Genomic DNA, 6,000 nt, shown 5'->3' on the forward strand with positions numbered 1-6,000 from the left:
TGCTCATCTCTCCAGGTTTCTAAACCTTCTGCATCCCAGCTGGCCCCATCCCCCTGATTTGTGGGGCCATAGGAGAAGTGTGTAAACATTTAGATTGTTTCACAGACTCTGGCTTTCCCCAGCATCATCAGCGCCTTGTTATCCATCAAAGGGCAGCAGTTCCCTTATCACATCCCTTCTCAGTGGCCAAGGGAGGCTGTGGTGTGACTCTGTTCCTGTCCCTCCCTGCCCTGCCTGGCTCAGCTGCAGCCTTGCACACACCTTGGCTCTGCTAGAGCAGCAGCAAGCACCAAAACACAGCTTACTGGAATCTGATTTTTTTTTTCTTTGTGATTAAATGGTTCAGCTTCAGAGGATGGGCCCTGGTGTATGTGCTACTTTATTTATCTCTATCAGGGATAGGGATGGAGGGGAATTACCCAAACAATGGACAATCTGGATTGAAAAACATTTAAATATTTAAAATTTCAGATCTGTTTTAGTGTTTCTTTAATAGGACACATCCACAACAGCTCACATGAGTATATGGACTCTTGTTTAAGACTAAAACAAGCATTTCTCACAATGATGGCTAGACCATCTGCCACTCTTCCCTAGTCTTCATGACTGAGTGGTTAAATAAGAAGGAGCCATTCAGAATCTGCCAATTGTGCTTTTCCAGTGACCTTTCAAAAAACTGACTTCTTTTTGACTAAAAATAAATTTTACATTACCAAGCCAATGAGGCAGACTTCCTTATGTGTTTTGAATAACATAGTTGTTTTGAAATGTCCCTTGGCTCCCACGTAACAAAAGCCTGATGTTAAAAAAAAAGGTGGTTTAAATTGATTCTGATTATTGGCTGATATTCAAAATACAGTAAGACAGTTAAGCTTCTGTGCTATCCTGTGACATACCATTGTTAGCACCTCATAAAATGAGGGGAAGGGAGAATAAAATCACCCAAACATTTCTGGAAACCTTCTTTGAGCTCGTTTTTTATTCAGGAATTTTTACTTTCAGAGCACCTCTGTTGCAGACTATTTCCCCATAATGACGTGTCTAGACTTTGATGGAAAAATTTCCAGGCAGCTCTTATTTCTCAGTCTTCTTCTCTCTTTCCATGCAGGGGTGAGCGGTTGGTGTGGTGATGACGATGTCCAAAATGGGAAACAGACTCTGAACTGAGCCAGTTCCTCGAGGAAAGCCTTTCCTTTGGGGGTTTGATGTGCAGAGATATGCATACACATAAAAGCCTGGCCCGAAGTAGGATGGTGTAGGTCCTTAAAAGAAGTAGCAGAGGTGAAGTTGCAGAAACAGGGAAAAGGCAAGGTAGGATTTTGAGGGTGCCAGACTGTAATGATTTGCTTTCTCAGTTTCTGGCATACAACAGAGTTCTCTGAAGAGCTTTCAGAGGCAGAATTACAGGAGCTGGTGTGTCTGCATGCAGTACCATGCTAGCAGACTGGAAAATAGGACCCCAAAAGTGCAATTCCTGCTTTATATCTGTACATAAAAATGCATTTGCAGTATGTACCTGTTAAATCACTGATATAATTTTAGATGTTTCCTCTACTATTTATAGACCATTTCTTAAAGCCAGACCAGTTCTGTTGTATCTTTTGAAAGTTTTAAATACCTTCAAGATCAATAAATTTTCCTGGCTTTTGTGAGAACCAAATGGCAGGATGAAAGACCTGCCAGCTTTGCAAATGTAGCTTTTTTATCAAGAAGAAACACTACTACATGGTAGCAATGTGTGGTTCCAAACTGACCATGCTAAAGGCAGAAGGCTGGAAAAGTGGCTTCTCTCAGCTTTGCTCAGTTAAGGGCTCAGCCTCTCATTTTCCTATTCTTTGGCTTTTCTCCAATTCCTGTTTTTGAACTTTTATTTTCCCCCATAATCACACTGATATAGAAATTTGCATGGAAACTGATGCCCTCAGCTCAACTCAGTGCCAGAATTACAAGTCTCCTGTTCCTAATGGAAAAAAAAGACGTAAGATTTCCAGACAACCCCAGTTCATGTGGTGAGTATAGTGAGTATTACTAGCCTATATGCAGAGCCTGGTGTGATGCCTTCATCTAATTTCATGAAACCAGACAAGAAATAGAAAAAAAAGTATATGATAATGTACTGTGTGCATGTGTAAGTGTTAACCAGGTCAGTGTTTCTCTGCTGCCCCATGAGGCCTTGCCTCTGTCACCTTGGCTGTGTGAAGAAATTACCCCAAGATGCTGGGTTTTCCCAGGAGCAAAACCACTGTTGTTTTGGGGCCTTGCAGACACAAGCAAGTCTCAGCAATGGTTTCTAAGTTGTGCTGAAGTTTCTTGTTACAGTATCCAGTCCTTTTGGGGGTTAACTTGTTGGTCTAAAGGAAGGTTGACCCCAAATTCTACTATATGAAGTGAACCATTCCTCCTCCATCTAGCAGCAGATGTAGGGAGGTTCAGGAGATGGTAGGACTGGTAGGATGAAACCCCTCTAAAAGCCTTGTGCCTCTGGCTTGGGTACCCTAATTTGGAATCATCAAAGGAGGACTGACAGAAATGGATCCTGAACCACTTTCAGATATTCCAGATGGATGGATTATAGTGTTAATGTCAGTCATCCAGAGGGAAGAAGCTGATGGACAGGCCATGTGTGTCTTGGCCCTTTTAGCATATTTACTTCCTTGCCAAAGCTTGGGGAAAAATAAACTGCTTTTAATGGAAGTTTGCCCAAGCAACACCCAAACACTAACACACATCTCTGCGTGGCAAGTTTGAATTTATCTGGCTTGTTGGCTTGTCGCTTCAGGAACCAAGCTACAGTGCAAGCAGAGAACAAGTGGTAGTGTGACTCTCCTGCCTGATGCAATGTGAAGCAGCCAACGCAGGAATGTGCACCAGAGAGCCAGCTCAATAGAAATCAAGACCTACTTTCGCATCAAATTATGTATTTTCAGCTTTTAGAGGCTTGGCTTCAGGCTGTTTTTTCATACTTAGCTCACTCTGTGCTTTAACTGGAGCTGAGAAAGTTGCTGACTCCGTCCCGTGAAACCTCAGCCACCCGGATGAGGAGCTGACCTGACTCACTGCCAGCATCATGCTCAGACCTACTGCCTGTTCTAAAGACACTGAGCTCCTGTGCCTGACCCCATATGAGAGCCTCTCCACATCTACAAGCCAGATTAACTCAAGTCCCTACCAGTTCTAGGAAAATAAATATTGGCTTGAAATAATGGGCTTGATGTGGGTCCTTTTCCTGGGTCCCTGAGCCTGAGCAGAAGGGTTTTCCTCCTATGTGCACACAGGTGTTTTCTCTTTAGAAAACATCTTGCAACAGTAGATACCATTTATGGCTTTTTGTTAAGCTTCCATCCTTGAAGGGTAGAAATTGCTCCTGTGAAAGGAAATAGAGTTTTGAGGTGTGTGTGGGCAGGACTCCTCCCGTGTTTTTGGGGATGCTAAAGTTGCCCAATATCTGGGGCTTTTTCACTGTTAGATGTGCAGGAGCTGAGGGAAGGAACAGTGGGTGGACATCTGCAGGTCTCTCCTCCCCTCCATCCTGACATGAAGGGAGTCACTGAGGAGTGTGTGCTCCTCTTGCAGCTGCTGAGATCCACCCCCAGATCCACCAGCATGCACAGCAAAAAAGGTCTATTTCCACAAGTGTCAAAATTAGGACAGGAAGGTATTTATTTATATACTATGTGTAGGTGCTTTCTGGCTTTCTTTGGAGACACCCTCTCTGCCCGAAATTAATTTTCTCCTCTCCTGTCTCTCCCATGCTCTCCCTTGCTGCTGCCAGCATCCCCCTCTCCCCTCGCTGCCACTGATGAGTTCCTCCTGCTCCCAGGAATCGGGGCTGGCAGGCTCTTCTGTGGCTGGAGGGATTGGTCTTGGCAGCTGCACAAGAGCCTGGGTGGAGCCCTCCAGACCCCTGAGTCACTGCAGAGGGGCAACCACATCCCTCCTGGGGAGCCAAACTGATCCAGTTTGAACTCCAGGCCTCTTTCCACCTCCTTCCCCTCCACTTTTGGGTTTTAGGATTCAGAGAGGAGGACCAGGGCTGCAGATGGACATCGTCACTCCCATGGCACGGCATTTGCCACCTGCTCTGCATTTGCCACCTGCTCTGCTTAGGAAAGGCAATGTGGATATTTTTCTCTGCCTGATCATCTGAGTGGTGTTGCTTTGGCATGACTCAGGAGTGACTGACTTTGCCCAAAATAAAGGTTCCTTGCAAGCATGAATCCCTCTTCCAGAAGAATGTGACTCACTGGAGGTTTGCCTCCACCCTCTTTGGTGCAGTCCACAGCTGTGATTCCCTTTGGAACCTTTTTTGGGTTTCTTTCACCCTAAAACACAGGTTGACTTTGAGAAGAGGATTTGTGTATCCTGGGCCAAATTTCTCTCCCATGCAGTGTGTATGGGCCAAGTTACTCAGATCCCTGCAGGCCACATCCAAGTTCTCTGTTTTGTATCGAGTTCTCATGTCAGACAGGCATTAAAAGGCACTGTCATGGGCATTTACTCTGATTTTCTGTGCTTAGCATACACCTCAGGATTCCCTCCTATGTTCTGCTCCAAGCCCTTAGTCTTTGGCTGGTTGGGGACACAGTCTGTATCCAAGATCTGAGGTGAAGACCTGTCTCTGTGACTGAATATTGGCAGCAACTGATCATAAAATCTTTGCAGTGCATGGAAAGGCTTCCGAGAAGACTCCAGCTGACTCCACCTGGTCATTTCCAGTGCACAGCATAGAGGGGATCTGAAACTGTAGCTTCTTTTGCTACCCTTGTTTTGCATACTTGTTTGACTTTAACTAATTGAATCTCATTTAATTCTGTTTTTTTGGATAGTTGATCTGATTATTAATTTATGGCATATCTTGCTGCCTTTGCTGAGCTTTTCATGCCATGTTCCCTCATTTTTATATTCTGATGCTCACTCTCCAAGGACCTGTGCTTCTTCCTGAATAACTTGTTAACCTTGGACACCAGATGCTTGTTCTTTTACCCCAAGGTCCCGAATCACCTCTGGTGAAAGCTGGTGTTGTCTTAGAACCTCTGAATCCAAAATAAAATGTTCTGGACTTGGAAAGAGGAGGCTGTCTGCAGATTTGGCCCAAGCTTCTCATCTCCCCCATTTGTGACTAGAAATGCTCTAGTACCTTCTCCAGCCCCCTCATCATCTGTTTCAGATTTTAATGCATCACAAAGGGAGGAAAAAAGCTGTTCAGAACACCCCAGCTATAAAATGTTCCAGTCAGAACCAGTTTGTACTGATTTAGCAAAACTTTTGAAAACCTTAGAAACTGCTGGTCCAAGGCTTGTCCATCCATGGTAAGATGACTCATGCAACTAGGAGCCTTTGAGGATGTGCCCAGTGAGGAAGGTGCAAACACTCTATTGTGAATATTATGAAATCTGGAGAGCATTTTAAAAGGACATTTAAATATTGAACAATGACAGTGTGGCTCAAAGAACTGCCTGCAGAATAGCTCCCAGTCCCACTACTGAAGTGCTGTTTGTTAAGAAAGGTCAAATAGCAAACTGCTGAGGACACACACACTGAGCCAAAAGTCATGTTCTCTTTCAGGACGGTGTATCTGATCTGCTCAGGTCAAACAGTCATCCATGTTTTTGTCTGCCTTGCTGAGACAAGAACATTTTAAGAAGCTAAAGCTAAAGCTATGACAAGTATTCAAAACATATCAAGGAGAGACTCCAAACTGTCTCAAACCTGATTTCAGGGCAGACATCAGAAATTATTACAGCATTTTAATCCTTTGCTTGACTTGTGTCATGTTTTGAAAACTTCTTCTGAAACTAGAAGGGCTGGAAGCTTCGCTTAAAAAGAAGGGGGAAATCTCACCTAATGTGAAACTTCTCAAAGCACACTTCTGAATAAAAAGTGAGGGCTCCAAAATCAGTAAGTTTGTGCTCAGAAGTGGAAAAATAAAAGTGTTTCTTAGATATAACCAATTTAGGCATGGTGGCTCTGACTTTGCCAGGTGTTCTGTCTTTGTTGGTG

The sequence above is a fragment of the Pseudopodoces humilis genome, chromosome 2 (genome assembly GCF_049639895.1).
Source record: "Pseudopodoces humilis isolate 2021_Gansu_Grassland_sample_001 chromosome 2, ASM4963989v1, whole genome shotgun sequence".
NCBI lineage: Eukaryota > Metazoa > Chordata > Aves > Passeriformes > Paridae > Pseudopodoces > Pseudopodoces humilis.